Source organism: Saccopteryx bilineata, chromosome 1 (genome assembly GCF_036850765.1).
Source record: "Saccopteryx bilineata isolate mSacBil1 chromosome 1, mSacBil1_pri_phased_curated, whole genome shotgun sequence".
NCBI classification, from domain to species: Eukaryota; Metazoa; Chordata; class Mammalia; order Chiroptera; family Emballonuridae; genus Saccopteryx; species Saccopteryx bilineata.
In genome coordinates, this window is record NC_089490.1 from 310,727,323 (window position 1) to 310,751,255 (window position 23,933).

Consider the following 23,933-nt stretch of genomic DNA (forward strand, 5'->3'; position numbering starts at 1 on the left):
GAAAGAATACCACTTAGGTTGAATTCTAACTCTGCTTCTTACTAATTTGTAATATCAGAAAATTTTCTTAATCTGCTTAACCTAAAATGAGGATAACAGTAATATTTATCTCAAATATTTGATTAGAAAAATAAATGAGATAGTTCTTATAAAAGACACAAACAGTATTCAAACCTTATCATTATTAAACACTATTATTTTTGTCCTGCAGAAATTTTAAATTTTAATGTAATACTTTCATCTGTGATTTATTTTATTTTACTTAGATATTCTCCTTGCCCAAAGTATAAAAAGTTTGCCTATTTTTTTACCTTGCGATTTTTATTTATTTTTTTTATTTTTAAATCATTAGTACAAATATTTAAACATCAAAAATGAGTATAAAGCCCACTTCCTTTTTCTTTTTACACATGGCCAGCCATTTATTGTAGTATCACTTATGAAATAATACATTGTTTTTCATGGACCAATTTTTGTGCTCAGTAGCATACCAGAACATAGAAATCTTCCTGTTATTTCTGCCTGGCCTCTATACCTTCAACCTGAGTTTAGCAAAAATAGCATCTGTTGAACAGTGTTGAAAAGCAAACTCGAGCAGAGCATAGAATCCCGTAAGTGGTGTCATAAGTATTAACTGATTCATAAATACACAGAGTTACTATAGTAAATATGACACTACTCCTGAGGATACTAGTTAATTTTTAGTCACCAAATCTAACAGCCTCGTCTCATCTCTCATCATTATAACTGATCATCTTTTTTGTTAAATTCTTCTTTGGCTTCTACATCCAAGAAAGGAGTTAGGCACTTGTTATTATCCAGAGAAGTTGATGAGACTTGAAATATACTCTAACCCTTTTTCTACTATTTTCCTACTGTTCCCTTCTCCCTCTCTTTTACTATCTTCTGCTCTAAATTCTTTTTCTGAACCCACATTCAAACCTAGTGCTCTTCAAAGTTTTTCTTCATTCCTCTTCTCATTTTATCTGTTCTCCTGAGCATTCTCATCCATGCACACAGTTAACTCTTACTTATGGGTTTCTCCTTCCTATCCCTCCAAGCTGACTCAAGTCAGGTTCCTAAGAGGCAGAGACTGAGATCAGAATTCCTGTTCAAGTGATTTACTAGTAATCCACTCACATGAGAAAGGAAGTAAAGAAAGCAGAGTAAGGAAAAACATGCTAGCCTGACCAGGCAGCGACACAGTGGATAGAGCATTGGACTGGGATGCAGAAGACCCAGGTTCAAAACCCTCAGGTCACTGGCTTGAGCACATACTCATCCGGCTAGATCACTGGCTCACCAACTTGAGCACAGGGTCATTGGCTTGAGCATGGAATCATAGACATGACCCCATGGTTGCTGGCTTGAGCCCAAAGGTCACTGGCTTGAGCCCAAGGTCGTTGGCTTGAGCAAGGGATCACTTGCCCTGCTGTAGCTCCCCAGTCAAGGAACATATGAGAAAGCAATTGATGAACAACTAAGCTGCTGCAATGAAGAATTGATGCTTCTCATCTCTCTCCCTTCTAGTCTGTCTGTCCCTATCTCTCTCTCTCTCTCTCTCTCTCTCTCTCTCTCTGTTTCTGTCACACACACAAAAAGAAAAAACATGCTAAACAAGAGTATATATTATGCTGCTAACTAGTGGTAGCACCTTTACTCAAGTTTACCAGCTTCCTATACTACCATATGGGTAAATAATTGGCTGCTGGCTTCTCCCGGAGATGAGGCTGGAAATATTACTTTGGGGGGAAAAAGCCTCCTATTTAGCAGAGGAGAAAGGGCAGTCATGAGTCTTCAGCAGCTAGAAAAACTGGTGAAGAGGATCTGGTCAGGGCAATGTAACTAATTCAACACTTGTACTGCTTAGATCTACTTACTTCTATTGGTTCACACTAATGAGGCACAGCTTATTGAGAACTCTAGTTGGCCACAATTCTAGAAGACTTCTAAGAGAAGAATTAGTGACAGGAAATACTGCCACTTCTGCTATAGTTGGTCCTGAGACTGTAAGTGGTACTCATCATCTCCTTCCTCCATTATCCATATTAGATTCCTCTCCATCTTGGCTAGGATTTCTAGCTGACTTGCCCTGCAAGATATTTAGATCCTCTTCCCGAAGGTTCTGAACCCTGGAGACCTGGCACTTATCAGACCATAGTTTCTGGAAATTGCCATTAATAGTTAAGAGCTCCTCCCACTCCCATAGAACACTGACTCTCTAACCACATTCCTCTGCCTCCACTACATAACAGCAGCCCTGCCTGTTCATGATTATTAGATACAATTACTCTTGCTTAGTGGTCTTCTAACACTAGGATTACACAGTGACCAAGAGGTAGTTGTGGATTTAAGTTGAATGGGACTCTTACTATAGGACCCAGGTCTTGTATGTACAAAAATGTAAATTAAAAGGGAATAAGAAATACAGTTTCTTAAGGGGGTCATTGGGACTGATGGGAAGTGGAATCATTCCTATTTCTACTCCTTGATTATTAGATTTATTAACTGGGGACACATCACCATACAACGGTCTAAGATTTAAGGATATACTACATCCTGAAAAATAACATCTTATAATCACAGGGTGTCATGCTAAGGTGATGCATGCTAAGTGGAAAGACCAGAAGTTTCCCTGGTTATGTTTTTACTGTCATTGCTCCTTTGCTAAGAAATAGTCCCTTGACTTGAGGCAATGTTATGTGGCATCCCATATCAGTAAATCGGACATTTTACGAGGCTTCAGATAGTGATGTTGGGATAAAGCCTGCAGGCAGGAAGACAAAGTCATACCCAGTATGTGTATCAGTCCAAATCAAAAGAAACATATTCCATTCTAAGGTAAAATAAGTTAGATTAACCAAAGCTGCCTCCAAGTAACTAGATGGCATTCAAGAAATGGTACTGTATCAAGAGGTTCAGCATTGTTCTTTGTTACTGGAAGGTCAGACGTTCAACAGCAGCAGAAGTTGGATAAGCCTTAGTTAGACCTCCTTCTCTACTACTTCATTCATTAGCCTATCATGTAAACACAAAGAAAGCCAAGAACAGAGGCAAGTTGACATCTACTATTTATACCATCATATTCATTTGGTTGTTTGGTGGCACTCTGCAGGAGATACTTTCTGGTGGATACTAACATATAATACAGCAATCTTCATATCATGTGTTCATTCCCATATTTTTCTTCCCAAACCTTCTTTTCTCTTAATATTCTTATCTTGCTCCTTTCAAGACCCTGATCAACCAACCAAGCCATTCACCACAGCCAACAATTCAGTATATCTTTATCGTGGGCCACTTCTCTCTCCAGACAAAGTGAATGATAAGGTATACTGCCCGAAGTTCCATCCTCTAGGAAAATGTTTGCTTTATCACTGTCTCTTTTGGTCACCCCTGAGTGAGACCAGAATGCAGCAGCAGTCCATTTTCAGCCCAGATCACCGTACCTAGCCTACTCCTCTATCCTTTATCTATCTGGTCCATCCTCTCCTCTCTCTTAATAATCCCTTAAAACTATGTGTCTTCTTACCCATTGCCATTTCCTCAGTTCAAACCCTCATATCTCTTATCTGTGTTATTGAATAAGATCCCACCACAATCTCTGTCTTGACTATCTTTTCTCCTCATTTTAACTTCAAAGAGTTTCTTCCAAAAACACAAATCCAAGCATATTAATTCACCAATTGAAATTATTTAATAATTCTCCATTATCTATAGAATAAAATCTAAACTTGTTAGTACAATATGCAAGATCTTTCATATTCTGTACAACATTCCCATTTTTTAATTTCAACTCTTACCATTACTCCCATGCACATGATGTCATAATCACAACCACAACCAGACAACTTGTTCTTACTCCATCAAGTCATGACACATTTATGCTTTCTCATGTGTCAGTAATGGCCTTTCCTACCTACTTTGGCCAACTTCTGCTATAATTTCAAGACACAATTCAGAAGTGATGTGCTCTGTTGAAGCCTTCACCATTATATATATATTTTTACCTTTAGTATAGAGTGTCTTTATACCTCTGCATATGTCTTGTGTTGCATGACATAGATGTTTTATATATTTATCCCCTCACTAGTCTTTGAGCTCCTGGAGACTAAGAACTATGTCTTAAATATTACTATCCTAGCAGAATCTAGTTTACAGTGAAATTAATCATTTATATGATTATTCTGTTCTCTAAGGTGAAGTCTAGGATTCTCAGGCAATGAAACCTCTAGATCCTAAAATGAAATTATAATGGCTTCTGAAGGTTTTAATTAGAAATTCAAATTCAAATGCTTTCAGAGGTCAGGCAAGGCACAGAATGGTGTGAATCGGCTGTAAGTAATGATTAGGGTGTGATAAAGCCAGAAATAAATTACCTAATAATAATCTCAAAACAATTTAAAATAAAGAGAAGTACATTATAGTGATCAGTTAAAGTATAAGTACAGACCCCATGTGTCTTGAGGTCCTCAAATGTGAGATTCCTGGTCTAATACCTGTTTGTACTATTTTATCATGCACAATTATGTATAAATGTGTTAGTTAATATGCTATGAAAATAATTTCAATCAAATCACAGTTTATATAATTTGAAATCATATGGCTTATGCCTCATTTAGTTCACATATGAAAAACAGAGAGTTGTAGAATAACATACTCACTTTATCTCAAGTGGTTGCTAATTTTAAACTGGAATAGAACTTGAGTTTCATGAGGTTTGGCACATTTACAAGACTTTGTTTAGGGCATTGTGAAATAAATATGAGATCTGAAATCAAATAACATTCATTTTCATCCAGAAATCTGATTCTCATAAGTTGTCTTTGACAAACTGTATAACTTCTCTGAGCCTCAATTCACTTACCTGTAAAATGAGAAGGCTAATATGTATTTCACAAAGTCACTGGGAAAATTACATGAAAGCTTCAACTATAAAAACAGCACAGTGTCGCCTGACCTGTGGTGGTGCAGTGGATAAAGCGTCAATCTGGAATGCTGAGGTCGCCGATTCAAAACCCTGGGATTACCTGGTCAAGGCACATATGGGAGTTGATGCTTCCTGCTCCTCCCCTCCTCTCTCTCTCTCTCTCTCTCTCTCTCTCTCTCCTCCTTCTCTCCTCTCTAAAATGAATAAATAAAGTCTTAAAAAAAAACAGCACAGTGTCTGGCACACAACAAGTGCTAGATGAATTTCATTTAAGTCTAAATATTAACCTTGTTTATTTACATCCCAAATCTGGAGATGAGCCCACAATTTGTGGTTCTGCTGCCAAATATACACAGTGAATGGGATGTTATTTGCAAAATTATCTAAGCTCTCTAGAGAATGTTTGAGAGTGAATACTAAGCATGATCTTAGAGAAAATACTGTAAGAATGTATTTAAGATACTTAAGAATGTATCTTAATTGGAGAATGTTATGATCCAAAGCCTTTTCTACTCTGGCCATTCTCCAGGATATCTTCATCTCCTTCATTATCAGAGAAATCAGGACATTCAATCTCATTTCTGACATCCACTACTGATTGATGGAGCTCGAATGGGTAAGTGACATCGCACTGGCAGAAACTACAGCTTTCCCTCAGCCTTCTCCTCTGAGAGCCAGCACAGCCCTTCCAAAATCCAGCATGAATCATTCCCAAAGTAATTTGCTTAGCAAAAGTAGACTGTTTTCATACACTGCACTCAGCTTGAGTTCACCTTTATAACCTTCAAATATTAAAACTCCCTCCCACAGAAAGTGATTATGGGAGCCTAATCAGAATGCCTACACTCTGTTCTGAGATAGGCCCATTCTTCTGATCATTATGGTGGGGTTTTTTTTTAGTTGACATTGACCCCGAGTGTAATTGGCTTCCACTGGTACTTCCATTTCTTATCCCTCTCTTATAAAAAAGAAGGAAAGTATTCCCAAAGTAATTTCAAGGGAACAGTCTTAACATCTGCAAGTAGAGAATAAATTATTTCAATAAATTTATTTAAATCTCTACTGCAATGTGATATTTTTAAAACATAACTTCAATGAGGTAAAAGGAGGACATAGGTTTTTATGTTCATAAAAAAGTAAGTTTTTAACTTTATTTCTGTAAGTTCAAAACAAGACAGTGAGGTGTAACCTATAAAAGAAGGGAGTGTGTAAGGGCATGAAGAAGAACTTTCTGGGGAAAAATGACTGAAAAAGGCCTTCTGCCTTCTCTAGAAGATTTTTTAACACCTAGCAACATTGGCCCTGGCTGGATAGCTAAGTTAGTAGAGCATCATCCCAATACACCAAGGTTGTGGGTATGATCCCCAGTCAGGGCATCTATAAGAAGCAACCAATGAATGCATAAAAACGTAGAACAACAAATCAATGTTACTCTCTCTCTCTTTTCTCTCTGTTCCTCTCTCTCTCTCTTCCTTTCATCTCTAAAATTAATAAATTAAAAGAAAACCTAGCAACATTTATTCAAATATTTATTAAAATGTACTATGTACTGGTCATTCTGATCAATGAAATGAAAAGTGCAGACAACATGTAGGATGAAGACCTTGCTTTTAATAAACTTGCAATCAAGTTGGAAGTAGAAAACCTAGTATCCATAAAACTTTTAAAAATTAAACAATTAAGACAAATTTTGTATTAACTAAAAGTATAAATTAGAGGTGAATAGTAAGAGAGCACTCTATAGAGTAGTTAGCTGAGGGAAGATTTATTGTGCTAGCCCTCAGAGATGAAGATTTCAGTGGGTGGAAAAGGCAGCAGAGTTGCAGGTGGTGGAACAACATGTGCAAATATCCAAGAGATACTGATGAGGAGATCGGTATGACAGTAGCAGAGAGCATATTAGGATGGGGGCAGCAATAGGTCTTGATGGAGGACTATTGGATTTGGAAAAGCTATAAAAACCAGACTGAAGGATCTCAACCAAGAAAGATTCAGGGTGAGTTTCTGAGCATTGAATAGAGGAATAAATAATAAACATGGAATTTTAAAATTATAGACAGAATTTCAGGAAAGTATCTCTGGGTTTATATGTATATTAGTAGGGGAGGAGGGAGAGACTGGAGCCAGAGAAGAGTGATAAAAAGCCTGTTGGCATTATTCAAATATGAAGCGGGAAGGTCAGTACCAAGGAGGAAAGAAAAGGCAAAATGCGAAAAATTTTTAAGAGAAAAATAACTTGAACAAAACAGAGCATTTAGAGAAAAGTATGTGAAGAAAAAGAGGCAAGGGTTTTTGAACTTCCAGTGATTTCCATGGGTTTTGAGCTTGTAAACAGAAGAATGGTGATGAAAGAGAGGGAGATGTCAAGCATGATGTTAAGCTTTCTAGCTTGAGGCACTGAATGAATGCATTATTAGCAGAGCATCAAGATTGATAGATAAGTTAACCGTGGGGGATAGGTAAGCTAAATTCAATTTTGATGTGGTAAATCTGAGATGTCTTGGAAACATCCAAGTGGAAATGTTGACTTGGTAGTTGGAAATGCAGCCTAGTGTACAGATGAGAGGTCAGGGTAGGACACTGACTTTGCCCGCCAGAGAACAGCTGACAATGTTTGATGAACTTTTGGTTGTCACAAGGGGAGATTGAGGGTTGCTAATTGTATCTAGTAGGTGGTAGATGCTGCTAAATATTCTACAAGGCATAGGACAGCCTCTGCAACAAAGAACAATGCTGCCTCAAATGTCTATAGCAGGGGTCCCCAAACTTTTTACACAGGGGGCCAGTTCACTGTCCATCAGACCATTGGAGGGCTGGACTATAAAAAAAAAAACTATGAACAAATTCCTATGCACACTGCACATATCTTATTTTAAAGTAAAAAAACAAAATGGGAACAAATACAATATTTAAAATAAAGAACAAGTAAATTTAAATCAACAAACTGACCAGTATTTCAATGGGAATTATGCTCCTCTCACTGATCACCAATGAAAGAGGTGCCCCTTCCGGAAGTGCAGCGGGGGCTGGATAAATGGCCTCAGGGGGCCGCATGCGGCCCGTGGGCCATAGTTTGGGGACCTCTGGTCTATGATGACAAGGTTGAGAAATTCTCAGGCAGGAGATACCTGTATGGGAGACATAAGCCGGTAGATATTAAAGCAGTGAGAATGAGACTACAGAGTGAGGAAAAAATTTAAAGATCTTGAGAAATTTTCAATTTCCAGATGGAAGATGATGATCCTGAAAAGAGAACCTAAGATTGGGAGAGACCAAAGAAGTAAAACAAAACCCAGGAGATAGGGAGCATAGCAACCATGCTCAGAAGTATTTCTGAAGGAGGGAGATCATCAGCGAGAAAGACTAAATACAGGGTGGGCAAAAGAAGGTTTATAGTTATTTGTATGGAAAATAATACAATAATTAATAAATAATAATAAAAGAATGAACTGTGTTTTATGTACTCAGAACTGTAAACCTACTTTTGCCCACCCTGCATATCTTTTGGATTTAGAAATATGGGGGCAGCTAGTGACCTTAGAAACAGCAGTTTCTCTGGCATACTAGTAACGAAGGCTAAATCTGAGTGAATGGAGAAGAAAATGGGCATCCTCTCGGCTATGGTGAGCGTAGAGATTAAGGGGAATGTGGGTTGAAGGAAGTTTATTTATTGTTGATGCTACCAGTATTTAAACATGGAAGAGCCATGCTTAAATAAAAATAAAAATCTAGTTGGAAGTAAAAGTTTGAACATATAGAAGAAGAAAGCAGTTTTCTAAGAATGGGTAATAAAAAACATTAGTGAGTCATATCATCAAATCAGTGGATTTCAAGTAGCATTTTTTTTTTTTTTTGCTGTAAATTGACTTTATTTTTTTTTATTTTAATTTATTGTGTTGACATAGATTCTAGTGTTGCCCCAAATGCATCCCCCCTCCCCAATATTCCCCTCAACCTCTCCTTTACCCCCTTCCCTATGGCACCCTCCCCTCTTCCCTTCAGGTTTATTTCATCCTATCATCCCCTTTCCCTCTGTTTTCTTTTCCTCTGGTCCCTTTGATCTCTCCTCTGTCTCATTTCTGTTCCTCAGTTAACATTGTTCATTCTATTTCTCAAATGAGTGAGGTCATATGATATTTTTCTTTTTCTGCCTGGCTTATTTCACTTAACATAATAGTTTCCAGGTCCATCCATGTTGTCGCAAAAGGTAAGATTTCCTTCTTTTTCCTGGCCCCATAGTATTCCATTGTATATATGTACCACAGCTTTTTAATCCACTTGTCCACTGACAGACACTTGGGCTGTTCCCAGATCTTCACTATTGTGAGCATTTTTTGAAACATGAATTATAATAAAATAAGATAGAAAATAATAGAGATTGTTACATTAAGTATTCATGAAACTATTGTTTCAGGTGTGGTTTGCAAGTATATGTCTTTAGTTTGCAATTTGGGTAACTAAATGAACAGAAAATTAATAATAATGAAATAAAGTGATGGACCAGAAGTAGAAATTAAAGATAAATTTAAGACTAAAGTAAACATTCAGGTGAAGATATACTACATGCTGAGTCAGATGATCTTATATGTTCCTCTAGTCCACTGTCTTCCACATTAACAATGTTGAATCCCCATTTTTTTTTGTACATCTCCCTTCTCAGACAGTGAACACCATGAGACCAACAGCTATTGATCAACTTTATTTCTAGCATAATATTTGGCACATAGTAGGTATTTATTAAATATTGATTTTGTGAATAAGTTAAAGATATGACATTGAAATCAACAGGGTTAAAAGATTATGATGATAAGCTATTTATAAAATAGCTTTAGACTCTTTCAGAGACAAATCAGACATAAGTAAGCCACAGGCCACAAACCTGATTCCAGAAAGCCATTAGCATCAGAAACGTGGCTATATATCCTGTATCAGTCTGCTTTATTGGTTGTAACAGAAGCCAACTCTAGCTGACATAAGCAGAAAACAAATTTATTGAAAGGCTACTGGATAATCACAGTTTCCAGGAAGTCCAGACTTGGAAAACAGTTAAGAACAAGGGTAGCTAATGCATTAACCTGTACCATAGCCAAAATCCTCATGCTGCAAAGCCAAATCACTGAGAATATTGTCACTTCTGAACCCCAGACATCCCACTACAACCACCACCACCATCATAGGTACTTGTCAGTGGATGTAGCCATTGAGTTGCTATTACTGTTGTCCCTGAAAATTCATGTTCCTCCATCCTAACTACCCAGCACTCCTAGTTCCTGACTCCAAATCAGAGCAGCTGCATCTGATTGGTAAATCCTGACTTATATACCTGTGCCTTAACTGCAAGGGAGGCTGAGACAACTTGCATCATGGAGAGAGATAGGTTCCTATGATATCTTCAAACAAGAAGATACTGAGCCATAAATATATGTGACAAATATTCATTACATAACGAATGACATGTATTCCAGTAGATTCCATAGTTCTGCTAGTCACCAGCTCCCAATGCCACCTTGGAACTGAGCTAAATACAAAGGGAAGTCTTTTCTTATTTTTATTTATTTATTCATTTTAGAGAGGAGAGGGAGAAACAGAGAGAGAGAGGAGAGACAGAGAGAGAGAAGGGGGGAAGAGCTGGAAGCATCAACTCCCATATGTGCCTTGACCAGGCGAGCCCAGGGTTTCGAACCAGTGACCTCAGCATTTCCAGGTTGGCGCTTTATCCACTGTGCCACCACAGGTCAGGCCCAAAGGGAAGTCTTTAATGGCAAACTTAAAATGCACTCTACATTGCACAATTGGGGAACTACATCTGATTAGATTCATTCTCAAATGTTGTCTAGATGCTACATCACTATGAAATGAAATCCCTGATTCTGAAATTTATGTCTTCTTGCCTCAAAAAGAGAGCTGTCACCATTTCAGGTTCTTGGTGAATGGTTCTGACCTCTCAGTTTAAATAGAGCCAATCACTTCATTAATTGTTTTGGAGTCAGTGTCAAGTAGTCCCAGCCATACGTACCCACCTCTTGTAGTGACCTTCATGAAAATATCCTGTCTCTCTGGCATTCATTTAAAATATTTCTGCCTCATATCAGCCCTGCCTCCATCTCTGCCAATTTTCTGGCTACACACGTGCAATCAGGCTCTTGCTTGCACCTTCCCTGGACATGCCTGTTTATTTCATTTAGAATAAAGGTGGATTTTCACCACACAGACTTACATCCATTTAATTTTCCTAACCCATCTTTTAAAGATCTGCATGAAGAGGAAAGTGTTTTTGCAAATCTCAGTATTCATAAAAAAGTGAGCTAATTATAGGTCAGCCTTATTTTTACTCTGTAACTTTACCATCCCTCAGTAATCTTCCTTGAAAAATAAAGTATGCAGTAAAATCATGAAGGGCTTCATCAAATGGATGGTCATTACTTCTGTAAATCTCAGGTGCAAAAAGACAAAGTAAGAAACAGGTATAATAATTGTTCTGTTTACAAAATAATTTTTTGCTCTAATAAAAACATTATAGACTTCTTTCATATATTCAACTTAGTCTCTAACACATCAGAAAAATTATAGGTACATATAAGCTTTTATACTTTAGAAACACATCTGATAAAACAATCTATGCATCTATTATTGAAAAATTATATGAAATTTCAATATGCATTTTTAGGAGTTTAAACCTCAGAAACTAGATATGTTAGAAGTTAAGAACCACATCTTTTTTTTTTTTTTGAAAGAGTAAGAGACAGAAAGGGAGAAATGGTGAGAAGCATCAACTCATAGTTGCTTTCACTTTACTTGTGCATTGATTGCTTTGCTTTTTATACATGCCTTGACTGGGGCTGAGCCAGTGTCCCCTTGCTCACGGCAGTTACCTTTGGGTTCAAGTTTGTGAGCTTTGGGCTTGTGTAGATGATTCCCTGCTCAAGCCAGCAACCCCACGCTTAAGAATCTGCACTCAAGCCAGCAACCTTGGCGTTTTGAACTGGTTACCTCAGTATTCTAGGTCAATGTTTAATTCACTGCATCACCCTGGTCAGACAGAACCACATCTATTTTCTTTCTTTAAACAGGAGGCTCCTGTATTTTCCTCCTCTCATTAACATAGAAAATGTACAGCGATGACCTCTGTAAGAAATGCAAGCTTTCTTTGTGGCCAGAACCACCTTCATCCAGCAATTCACTAAAATAACCAAGACAAAGAGCAAGAGGAAAAGCACCCACTATATGTCCTCTAGGTCTTTTAGAAAACATGGAATTGTTCCTTTGGCCAAACACATGTGCATCTACAAGAAAGATGATATTATAGACATCAAAGCAATGGGCACTGTTCATAAAGGAATTCTCTGCAAAATGTTCCCTCGGCAAAACTGGAGGAGTCTACAATGTCATCACCTAGCATGCAGTGGGCATTGTTATAAACAAACAAGGGAAAGATTCTTGTCAAGACAATTAATGTATATAATTAATATATATATTGAGCATATTAAACACTCTAAGAGCCAAGATAGCTCCCTGAGAGTGTGAGGGGAAATTGACCAGAAAAAGAAGGAAACCAAAGAAAAAGTTACCAGGGTTCAACTGAAGGACCATTCTGCTCTGCCCAGAGAAGCACATTTTGTGAGAACCCACAGAAAGGAGTCTGAGCTGCTGGCTGTACTGTTAAAAATGTTTCTCTTAATTGAGTAGAAAGTGTGGTGTCCCTTCACTCCAAAAATATTTGAAGAAAACCTTGTGTCCTAATTTTAAAAAGAAATAAAAAGAAATCCAGAAACTGGCTTAATGACCTCTACACATCAGGCAAATGAGAAGAATCCCACATTGAAACAGGTAGGAAAGGCTGAGGCAGACTCTCACCATAAACCTCACTTCTGGCAGAGTACCATATGATTGACAGGGAATGCTCAACTCTTAGCTTCTTTCTGAGGAGTGAAGGGTTTAGACTTCATTGGATAAATCCTCCATACAGAAAAGAAACAAGGAAATGACAGCCATTAATGACACATTAGATCAGCTGGATTTAATTGATATCTTCAGAGCATTTTATCCCAAAGCAGCAGAATACTCATTTTCTTCAAGTGTACATAGAATATTTTCCAGGATAGACCACGTTAGCACACAAATGTCTAAATTTTAAAAGATTGAAATTATATCAAGCATCTTCTCTGATCATATGATATGAAACTGGAAATGAATCTCAAAAAAAACACACAAAGACATGGAGGCTAAATAACATATTATTAACCCTCTGAGTAGTACGAACATTCATGTATGTCCTCATGCCTCCTGACCATCCAGAGCACGAACGATTTATTTTAAAAATGTGCAAGGCTATATTAAAAAAGGCAAATGTATGTTCTTTTTGTTTCCATAAATTGATTATCAAACAAACATAATTTTAAGTTAATAAAACTGTAACTGTAACTAATTTCATTTTTTGAAAAAAAATCTCACTCCCGGGGTTCAGCGAGCATGAAAAAAACTCACTACTCAAAGGGTTAAATAGTAAATGAGCCTGGCACAGTGGATAAAGCCTCGACCTGAAATATCGAGGTCATAAGTTTGAAGCCCTGGGCTTGTTTGACCAAGACACATACAACAAGCAATCAATGAACAACTAAAATGAAATAGCTATTAGTTGATACTTCTGTTACCCTGACACTCTCTCTCCTCTCTCTTTAAAATCAATAAATAAAATAATTTTTTAAAAAGCCAGTAAATGCAACCCTGGCCAGGTGGTTCAGCTGATAAGGCATTGTACTGACATACTGAGGTTATGGGTTTGATCCCTGGTCAAGACACATACTAAAAGCAACCTATGAGTACAAAACTAAATAGATCAACTAAGTGGAAAAATGGATGTTACTCTAACTCTCTCTTTTTTTCCCTTCTATCCTTTCTCTTTCCCAAATCAATGGGGAAAAAAAGATAAATAAGTTAACAATAAGATCTAGGGAAAAATCATTTAACATAATAGTTTCCTGATCCGTCCATGTTGTTGCAAAAGGTAATATTTCCTTTTTTTTCATGGCCCCATAGTATTCCATTATATTATATATATGTACCACCGCTTTTTAATCCACTCGTCCACTGATGGACACTTGGGCTGTTTTCAGATCTTCACTATTGTGAACAATGCTGCCATAAACATGAGGGTATATTTCTTTTTTTCAGCTGGTGATATGGTGTTCTTGGAATATATTCCTAAAAGTGGGATGGTTGGGTCAAAAGGCAGATCCATTTTTAATTTTTGAGGAATCTGCATACTGTTTTCCACATTGGCTTTAAGTGGAATAAGCCAGACAGAGAAAGAAAAATATCATATGACCTCACTCATTTGAGGAATCCAAGGAACAATGAGAACTGAGGAATGGAATTGAGACAGAGGAGGGATCAAAGGGAACAAATGAAAAGAGGACAGAGGGAAAGGTGATGATAGGATGGGATAAACCTGAAGGGAAGGGGGAAGGGCGCTGTAGGGAGGGTGGCAAGGGAGATGTTGAGTGGAATACAGGGGGGGATGCATTTGGGGCAACCCTAGAATCTATGTAAATACAATTAATTAAATAAAAAAAGACAAATAAAAAATGATCTAGGGAAAAATCAAAAATACCTTGAAACAGGCCCTGGCTGGTTGGCTCAGTGGTAGAGCATAGGCCTGGCATTTAATTCCCAGCCAGAGCAAACAGGAGAAGCGCCCATCTGCTTCTCCACCTTTCTCCTTCTCCTTCCTCTGTCTCTCTCTTCCCCTCCTGCAGCCAAGGCTCCATTGGAACAAAGTTGGCCTGGGTGCTGAGGATGGTTCCATGATCTGTGCCTTAGGCACTAGAATGGCTCCAGTTGCAATGGAGCAATGCCCCAGATGGGCAGAGCATCATCCTTTACTGGGCACGCTGGGTGGATTCTGGCTGGGCACATGCGAGAGTCTGTCTCTCTGCTTCCCCACTTCTCACTTCAGAAAAATACAAAAAAAATATCTTGAAACAAATAAAAATGAGAACCCAACAATCCCAAGTCTATAAGACACAGTGAAAATAGTTGCAAGAGGAAAATTCATAGCATTACAGGCCTATCTCAAGAAACAAGAAAAATCTCAAATTAACAATCTAACTTTACACATAAAGAAAAACAAAGTCCAAAGTGAGTAGAAAGAAAGAAATATTAAAAATCAGAGCAGAAATTAATAAAATAGAGTCTAAAAAATCAATACAAATTTCAATAAAACCAAAAGCTGGTTCTTTGAAAAAGTAAACAAGATTGATAAATTTTTCACCAGACTTATCAAGAAAAAGAGTGAGGACCCAATTAAATAAAATAAGAGATGAAAGAGGAGAAGTGACAACTGACATCACAGAAATATAATAGATTGTAAGAAAACATTATGAACAGCTATATGCCAATAAATTGGACAATCTGGAAAAAATGGATAAATTCCTAGAAACATAACATCTTCCAAAAGTAAATCAGGATGAATCAGAGAATCTGAATAGACAGATTGCAACCAGTGAAACTGAAGCAGTAATAATAAAAGAAATCTTCCAGCAAACAAAAGTCCTGGACTGGATGGCTTCATAGGCAAATTTTACCACACATTCAAAGAAGAACTAATACCTCTTGTTCAGAAACAATTCAAAAATTATTTTCAAAAAAAGGGAAAACTCTCAAACTCTTTTTATAAGACCAGCGTGATGCTAATCCCCCAACCAGAAAATGATACTATATAGAAAGAAGAAATAAAACTACAGGCCAATATCCCTGATAAACATAGATGCTAAAATACTCAACAAAATATTAGAAAACTGGATCCAACAATACAATAAGATCACACACTATGATCTAATGGAATTTATTTCTGGCATGCAAGGTTGGTACAATATCCACAAATCAATTAACATGATGTATCATGTAAACAAAATGAAGAATAAAAGCTACATGAGCAATGTATATCAATATCAATAGATGCAGAAAAAGCATTTGGTAAAATCCAGCACCCATTTGTGATAAAACAACAACAACAACAACAACAACAAACTCTCACCAAAGTGGGAATAGAGGAATCATATCTCAATATAATAAAATCTATATATGACAAACCCACAACCAAGATCATATTCAATAGGCAAAAATTATAAGCATTTTCCTTAAGATCAGGAACAAGACAGGGATATCTTCTCTCACCACTTTTACTCAACATTGTACTGGAAGCCCTACTCACAGAAATCAGACAATAAGAAAAAATCAAAAGCATTTAAACTGGAAAGGAAGAAGGAAAGATGTCATTATTTGCATATGATACAATACTGTATATCGATTCCACATACACACACATACACAAAACTACTAGAACTGATAAATGAATTCAGTAAAGTGGCAGAATACAAAATAATATATAAAAATTAGTTGCATTTTTATACACCAAAATAAACTATTAGAAAGGGAAACTATAAAAACAATCTCATTCAAAATTATTATACTTCAACAAAGAATCAAATATCTATAAATAAATGTAACCAAGGATGTAAAACATGTATACACAAAATATTATAAAACATTGAAGAAAGAAATTTAAGAAGATACAAAGAAGTAAAAGCATATACCATATTAATGGATAGAAATAATTAACATTATTAAAATGTCCATACTACCGAAAGCAATCTATTGATTTAATGCAATTTCTATTAAAATATCAATGGCATACTTCACAAATCTAGAACAAATACTACAAAAATTTATAAGGAACCAAAAAAGAACACAAATAGCCTCAGCAATCTAGAAAATGAAGAACAAAGTGGAAGGTATCACATTTTCTGATATCAGTCTATTCTACAAGGCATTATAATCAAAATAGCCTGAAACCAGCATAAGAACAAGGTTACAGGTTGATGGAACAAAACAGAGAACCCAGAAATAAATCCATACCTTTATGGTCAATTAATATTTAACAAAGGAAGCAAGAGTATACAATAGAGTAAAGACAGTCTCTTTAATAAATGATGTTGGGAACACTGAATAGGTACATGCCAAAATAAATAACACTAGACCACCAACTTACATCATTTACAAAATCAAACTCAAAATGGATAACAGAATTAAATGTAAGTCACAAAACCATAAAAACTTTGGAAGAAAACAAAGCAGTAGACTCTCAGACATCTCTCAAAGCAATATTTTTGCTGATTGATCTCCTCAGGCAAGGGAAATAAAGGCCAGAATAAACAAACGGGACTATATCAAACCAAAAAGCTTTTGTACAGCAAAAGATAACATTAACAACATCAGAGTGGTTAACTTTTTCACAGACCAACATGAAATTTCTGGCAGACCAGCACCAGTCCACAGACCAATGGTTGAATAGACTGTAAGTGGTATTTTTTAAAAATTGAACATATACATACAAAAAATAAAACTGGACCACCTTTTTTATAGCCTATACAAGAATAAACTCAAAATGGATTAAAGACTTAAATGTTAAACTCAAAACCATAAAAATTTTAGAAGAAAATATAGGCAGTAAAATCTCAGACTTTCTCATAGCATTATTTTTTCTGATATATCATCTTGGGCAAGGGGAAAAAAGAAAAATAAACAAATGAGACTACATCAAACTAAAAATGTTTTGAACAGGAAAAAAAAACATCAACAAATGAAAAGACAGCCCACCTCATGGGAGAACATATTCACTGATACATCTGATAAGAGCTTGATATCTAAAATTTATATGGAACTTTACACCAAAGAAACAATTCAACTAAGAAATGGGCACTTCTTCAAAAAAGATATACAGATGACCAATAGTCATATGAAAAGATGCTCATCATCAAATATTGTCAGAGAAGTGCAAATAAAGACAAAAATGAGATATGACTTCCCACCTGTCAGGATGGCTATCATCAATAAATCCATAAACAAAAAGTATTAACAAGGATGTGGAGAAAAGGGAACCCTAGTGCATTGTTGGTGGGGATGCAGAATATTACAGCCACTGTGAAAATCAGTATGGAGTCACTTCAAAAAATGTAAAATGGTACTGCCTTATGACCCAGCAATTCCACTTCTGGGAATGTATTCAAAGAAACCTGAAACTTTAATTAGAAAGAATATATGCACCCCTATGTTCACTGCAGTTTTATTTATAATATCCAAGATCTGGTAGCAGTCCAAGTGTCCATCAGTAAACGAGTAGTTGAAAAAACTTTGGTACACTTACACAATGAAATACTACTCAGCTGTACAAAAGGAGATCTTTTCTTTTGTAACAACATGGATCAATCTGGAGATTATTATGCTACGTGAATAAGATAATCAAAAATATACAAGTACCATATGGTTTAACGTATATGTGAAATATAATAAATAAACAAAAAATAGGAACACTCATAGATATGGAGAATAGACTAATAGTTGTCAGAGGGGATGGGGTTTAAAGGCTGGTGAAAAGGTGAAGGGATTAAACAAAGCAAATAAAAATTTAGTAGACAAAGGCAACAGTGTGGGGATGGCAGGAGGGAAAGAAAAGTGGGAAAGGCAGAGTAAGTTAGATGGGGGATAGATGGTGATAGAGGAAGACTTGGTTTAGGATGGTGAACACACAATGCAATATACAGATATTATAGAACTGTGCACCTGAAACCTGTATAATTTTATTGACCAATGTCATCTCAATAAATTCAATAAAGTTTTTTTAATTTTTTATGATTTTAATTTATTGTGTTTACATAGATTCAAGTGTACCACCAAATATATCTCCCTTCATTCTTGTGTTCCCCTCGGCCCCCCCTTTTCCCCCTCACCCCAATGCCTTCCCCTCTTCCCTCCAGGATTTGCTGTCCTGTTCTCTATAATGCTGTGTTATGTATATATAATTTCACTAATCTCTTTCCCTTCTCTGATCCCATCTTTTCCACTTTTCTTCTGACCACTTTCCCTCTGGTCCCTTTGATCCTACCTCTGCCTCTGTTTTGTTCTTCAGTTCACATTGTTCATAAGATTCCTCAAATGAGTGAGGCCATATGATATTTTTCATTCTCTGCCTGGCTTATTTCACTTAGCATGATAGTTTCCAGGTACATCCACGTTGTTACAAAATGTAAGATTTCCTTCCTCCTCATGGCCATGTAGTATTCCATTGTATATATGTACCACAGCTTTTTAATCCACTCATCCACTGAAGGACATCTGGGCTGTTTCCAGATCTTGGCTATTGTAAACAATGCTGCAATAAACATGGGGGTACATTTCTTCTTTTGATTCAGTGATTTGGTATTCATATATATTCCTAAAAGTGGAATTGCTGGGTCAAAGGGCAGTTCTATTTTTAATTTTTTGAGAAATCTCCATACTGTTTTCCATAGTGGCTGAAAGTCTGCATTCCCACCAGCAGTGCAAGAGGGTTCCCTTTCCTCCACACCCTCGTCAGCACTTATTATGTGTTGTTTTGTTAATGAGCACCACTCTGACAGGTGTGAGGTGGTATCTCATTGTGGTTTTAATTTGCATTTCTCTAATGATTAGTGATGTTGAGCATTTTTCATATGCCTATTGTTCATCTGTATGTCCTCTTTGGAGAAGTGTCTATTCATTGCTTTTGCCTATTTTTTGATTGGATTGTTTACCTTTCTGGTGTTGAGTTTTATAAGTTCTTTATAAATTTTGGTTATTAACCCCTTATCAGATATATTGTCGAATATGTTCTCCCATAGTGTGGTTTGTCTTTTTATTTTGTTAATGGTGTCTTCTGCTGTGCAAAAGATTTTTAGTTTTATATAATCCCATTTGTTTATTCTGTCTTTATTTCACTTGCACGTGAAGATAAATCAGCAGAAATATTGCTACAAGAGATATTGGAAAGTTTACTGCTTATGTTTTCTTCTAAGATGCTTATGGTTTCACGAGTTACATTTGAGTCTTTTATCCATTTTGAGTTTATTTTTGTGAATGGTGTAAGTTGGTAATACAGTTTCATTTTTTAGCAAGTACCTGTCCAATTTTCCCAAAACCATTTGTTAAAGAGACTGTCTTTACTCCATTGTATGCTCTTACCTCCTTTGTCAAATATCAATTGTCCATATAGGTGTGGGTTTATTTCTGGGTTCTCTGTTCTGTTCCATTGATCTATATGCCTGTTCTTATGCCAGTACCAGGCTGTTTTGAGTACAATGGCCTTGTAGTATAATGATATCAGGAAGTGTGATTACCCCCCCCCATTTTATTCTACTTTTTCAGGATTGCTGAGGCTATTCATGTACTTTTTTGGTTCCATATAAATTTTTGGAATATTTGCTCTATATCTTTGAAATATGTCTTTGGTATTTTAATAGAAATTGCATTGAATTTATAGATTGCTTTGGGTAATATAGACATTTTAATGATGTTTATTCTTCCTATCCATGAACACGGTATATGCTTCCACTTGTTTGTATCTTCCTTGATTTTCTTTATCAATGTTTAATAATTTCCAAGTACAAGTCTTTAACCTCCTTGGTTAAATTTACTCCTAGGTACCTTATTTTTTTGTTGCAATAGTGAAAGGGATTGTTTTCTTAATTCCCCTTTCAGACAGTTCATTGTTGGTGTATAAAAATGCCACTGATTTCTGAATATTGATTTTATATCCTGCCACCTTGCTGAATTCATTTATCATGTCCAGTAGTTTTTTGACTGAGACTCTAGGGTTTTCTATGTACAATATCATATCATCAGCAAATAATGATAGTTTTATTTCCTCTTTTCCAATTTGGATGCCTTTTATATTTTCTTTTTGTGTGATTGCTGTGGATAGGACTGCTAGACTATGTTGAATAAAAGTGGTGAAAGGGGGCACCCCTGCCTTGTTCCTGACCTTAAGGGGATTGCTTTTAATTTTTGCCCATTGAGTATGATGTTGGCTGTAAGTTTGTTATAAATGGCATTTATTACATTGAGGTATGTTCCCTGTATAATTTTATTAATCAATGTCACCCCAATAAATTCAATAAAGTTTTTTTTTAAAAAATAAAGAGGAAAAAGCATTAGAGTTGCAAAAGTAGATGCAGTCACAGAAGCAGAGTTTGAGATGATGCAGTTTGAGGATGGAGGATGGGTCATGAGCCAGAAATCCAGGTAATTTCTAGAAGGACAACAAAATGGATTCTTTCCTAGGGTCTCCAAAAGGAACAAAACTCTGCCAACACTTTAAGTTTAGCCCTAAGACCCATTTTTGACCTCTGACCTCCAGAGGTGAAAGATAATATTTTGTACTGTCTTAAAGGAAGAAAGAAAAAAGAGACTGCATCTGGGTTTCAAATATAATTCTTTCTTTTGGGACACTGAGAGGTCTTTGCACACATTCAACTACTGGGAACCATGGAGAAAATAAAAGGCTTCTTGGACAATCAAATATTTGAGAGACAACCAGGAACTTAGCCTAGCCTGATAGATGAGGTTTATCTTTTACAAGAGACCATTCTGTCAAGACTAGGAAAGTTATGCTATTTTATCTACTGCACAGAAACCAACACAATGAGTCGAGGGAAATGAAGAAACAGAGAAATATTATTACAGCAAAAGAACAAGATAAATCTCCAAAAATAGACCTTAATGAAATGAAGATAAGTAATTTTCCTGATGGAGAGTTCAAAATAAATGGTCATAAATAATGGTCATAAGATAACTTGGCAAAGTTAAGGGAACAATGAATGAACAAAGTGAGACTTTTAATAAAGAGATAGAAAATATTAAGAAGTAACATATCAAATTCAGAGAGCTAAAAAATACAATAGCCAAAGTGAAAAATTCAATAGAGGGGTAAAACAACAGACTAGAGCATGTGGAAAATAGATCAGTGAACTAAAGACAGGGTTGTGGTATTCACCCAACAAAAATTGGGATTATGTATTATAAAACTCCCCAAATAAGAGAAAAAGGGGCAGAAAATTTACTCAAAGAAATAATGGCTGAAAATTTCTGTCACTTGCAGAAATAAAATAGACTCCAGATTCAGGAATCCCTAAAGAAATGAATCTAGAGACCTACAACAAGACACATTATAATTAAATTATGAAAACTTAATAAATACAACTCTTATGTAAGCCTCATAGTAACCAAAAAACAAAAACCTATAGTAGATACACAAAAGATAAAGATAAAGGAATCAAAGAATACTACTACAGAAAATTATCAAATAACAAAGAAAGAGAGCATGAGAAAAGAAAGTAAATTACAAAAAAATTAGTAATTTCATTTCTATCAATAATTATATTAAACTTAAATAGAGTAAATTATTTAATCAAAAGTCATTGAGTGGCTGAATGAATAAAAACAAAGCAAGACAAAACCATATGCTCCATACAAGAGTCTCCATACAAAAGACTCCCTTCAGCTTTAGACACACATAGACTGAAAGAGAAGAGATGAAAAAGATATTCCGTGTACATAGAAACCAAAAGAAACTGAAGTATTTATGTTTATAACAGGCAAAATAGACTTTAATTCAAAGATTGTAGCAAGAGGCAAAGAAAATCATTATTAATTATAAAGGGGTCAATTCACCTTAAGGATATAAAATTAGTAAATATTTAAGCACCAAACATAGTAGCGCCTAAATATAAAAAGAAATATTGACAGCTCTTAAGAGAAAGACAACAATACATAACATTAGGAACTTCAGTATTTTGTTTTCAACAATGAATAAATTATCCAGGCAGAAAATCAAGAAAAAAGCATTAGACTTACTACACATTAAGCCAGATAAACTTTGACATTTACAGAGCAATTCATCCAGCAGCAGAAAGTTAATTCTCCTCAAACACACATGAAATATTCTCCTGGATTGATCATGTGTTAGGACACAAAAGAAGTCTTAATAAATTAAAAAATATTAAAATCATATCAAGCAGCTTTTCTGACCACAATGGTATAAAACCAGAAAGAAATTACAGACAGAAAATTAGAAAAACATAAACATATGTGGAGATTAAAGAACATGCTTCTAAACAACCATTGGGTGAAAGAAGGTATCAAAAGAGAAATCAAAAAATGTAAAAAAAGGAAACCCAACATAGTAAAATTTATGGTATGTAGCAAAAGCAGTTCTTTGAGGAAAGTTTTATAGTGGTAAATGCCTACATTAAGAAAAAAATCTTAAATAAACAACTCACTTTATACCTCATAACACTAAAGAAGAAAAAAAAAGAATGAGGAGAAGGAGAAGAAGAATAAAGAGGAGGAAGACTAGGAGAAGAGGAAAGAAGAAAGAAGAGGAAGAAGAAGAAAAAATTAAGCCAAAAGTTAAAAGTTAACAGGAAAGAAATAAAAAAATAATAGAGTGAAAATAAGTAAAAATAGATACTAAAAAGATTATAGAAAAGATTGATAAAACTATGAGCTGCTTTAAAAAAGGTAAATAAAATAGACAAACTATTATCCAGACTTACAAAAAGAGAAAATTCAAATAAATATATAAATGAAAGTAGGGACATTAATACTGATACCACATAAATATAAATAAACATCAGAAACTACTAGGAACAATTACACTCTCAATAAACTGGAAAATTTAGAACTAGATAAATTCCTAGAAACATATAACCTACCAAGACTGAATGATGAAGAAATAGAAAATATGAACAGGCCAATTACTAGTAAGAAGATTTAATCTATATTCAAACCACCCAATAAAGATGGTTTCACTGGTAAATTCTACCTAACTTAGAGAAAAATTACCATCCACAAGAATTACTTCAAACTGTAATAAAGACTTGAATGTAAGACCCGAAACTTTAAAAACTCCTAGGAGAAAACATGTAAGTTCCTCGACATAAACCCTGGCAATGACTTGGGGGACACAGGGGGTTTCACAACAAAACCAAAGGCTACAAAAGCAAAAATAAGCAAGTGGAAGTACATCAACCTAAAAAGCTTCTGTTCAGCAAAAGAAACCACTGACAAAATAAAAAGGCAAGCTATGGAATGGGAGAATATATTTGTAAACCATTTATCAAATAAAGGGTTGATACAGGAAACTCATACA